Consider the following 2,283-nt stretch of genomic DNA (forward strand, 5'->3'; position numbering starts at 1 on the left):
GTTGTATACTGTCGAATCGGATCGAACTAGCACAGGAGATTGCCTCTCCTTCTCCATTAGAACATCTGGTGGATTTGAACACTAATTCTAGCATATGACTGAATTAGGCTTTCCTAGAGTGTGATAATCACTTTAAGAGCACTCTACCTTTTACTGTCATATTCCTTCAGCCTGATACAAAGGGGCAAGCACTGTATCCATTTTTATATTATAGTTGTGTAATTTAAGAAAGACTACAGGAGATCAGGAAATACTCCCAAAACACTTTTAAAATGTTATCCTTCCTAGTATCTGGGCATTTACTACCTTCTAAAAGATGCACAGTCTCAAAAAAGTACTTTTGACCATATGTTTACTAAGCATTTTAAATTGTGGGCAATATTGGTAAGAAAAAGTCTTGAGCCATTTAACTCTTTTAAACCCATACTCATTGCCTTGAGTCAGAACCAATTCACAGTGAGTTTTCAAAGGCTATAAACTGCATGGGAGGAGACTGCTCATCTTTCTCCTGTGGAACAGTTGGCAGTACAACTTCTTACCCACTAGACCACCAGAGCTCTCTCTTAATCCTAAAGATTATCTTTTCTTCCAACAACTCTCACCAAAATCAGACAGGATAATGACATTCCTTTAAATGAGAGTCTAATCAAAGAAGTCTCAAGGGAAATATTCCTTCAAGTCAGAAAGTCTTCTATTATTATAAATATCAACACTTAACATCAACATTCAGATTCATTGAAAGAACTGTCTGATCACTTTTTAAGAAATACAATATCTTAAAATTGTGTGGAGGAAGAAATACAAGTCTCTCAAATCTTTCCCAGACTTCTACCTAAATCCTAAATTGTAGCTCTGGACCTCTTCAACAGGGTAAGTATCATTGTTTTCCAAACACAATAATTAATATTGATATACATGTACCTTGCGCTTCATTTAATCTATTCTCCCATCCACCCTCACTTGCTAAAACTCTAGCTCCACCAGTTCATAATGATGCAGAAAATGAACTCATCATACAGTCGAACTTAAAGTGTTTTTCTTTTACTCTTTTCCTTATTGCAATACACTTTTCCACTACTCAAAATCCATAAAAACCAATTACTGTTGAAACTGATTTCAATTAATAGAGATCACATGCATGTAAGAGTAGAACTGTGCATTATGGGGTTTCCAATGGCTAATTTTTTTGAAGTGGATTTCCAAGTCTTCCTTCTGAGACACTTCTGGATGTACCTGAACCTCTATTCTTTTGGTTAGCAGCTAGCGGCTGAGTATGCTGATAGTTTGTACCACTTTTAAGACCCCAAAACTTGTTCCTAATATACTTTAGGGATACTTCCCTTGTGGCTATTCCAAATTTCTGACGGATAGGGTTTTTTTAATTCATCTTCCTAATCCCAAGTATAAAGTGCACTGGTTGACATATAACCAACCTACTGTTGCTGAGTTGGTTCTCACTCAAGTGACCCTCTACTGAGTTTCCAAGGCTGTAAATCTTTATAGGACAGATGACTCATCTTTTCCCTCCAACCTTGTGGTTAGCAGCTTGATCAAGTTACTCATCAATCATTCCATCAAGGCTCCTAGTTTGTCATCTAAGCCAAACTTAAACCCAGACCCACTGCTGTGAAATCAGTTCTGACTTATAACAAGCCTCCACCAGGTTTCTGAGGCTGTAAATCTTTACGGGAGGAGACAGCCAATCTTTCTTCCAAGGAGAACCTGGTGGATTTAAGCAGCTGACCTTTTGGTTAGTAACAGGATACATTATACACTATGCCACCAAGGCTCCTTGGCATATTGTTGTTGTTATTATGTGCTGTCGAGTCGCTTGAGACTCATAGCGACACTATGTACAACAGCTCTAAACTCTGCTCTGTCTTGTGCCAATCGCACTGTCTCTGACACTCGCATCCCAATAACCCCAGTCACTGAATCAATCCACCTCATAGAGGGCCTTTCCCTCCTGCACTGTCCCTACACCCTCCCCAGCATGATGTCCTCCAAGGACCAGGCACTTCTTACAACATGTCCAAAGTATGTTAGACAGAGTCTCAGAATCCTTGCCTCCAAGGAGCCTCCCGGTTTAACCCTTTCCAGGATGAATCTGTTTGTTTTCCTAGCAGTCCATGGTACTCTCAATACTCTTCCAGCACCACAGCTCAGAGGCATCAATTCTCCTTCTATCCTCCTTGGTCATTGTCCAACTCTCTGATGCATAACAAGTGATTGCGAAGACCATGGCCTGTATCAGACGCACCTTAGTCTCCAGAGAGACACCAC

Source organism: Elephantulus edwardii, unplaced genomic scaffold, assembly GCF_000299155.1.
Source record: "Elephantulus edwardii isolate Elephantulus edwardi_28Jun2011 unplaced genomic scaffold, EleEdw1.0 scaffold00026, whole genome shotgun sequence".
Taxonomy (NCBI): domain Eukaryota; kingdom Metazoa; phylum Chordata; class Mammalia; order Macroscelidea; family Macroscelididae; genus Elephantulus; species Elephantulus edwardii.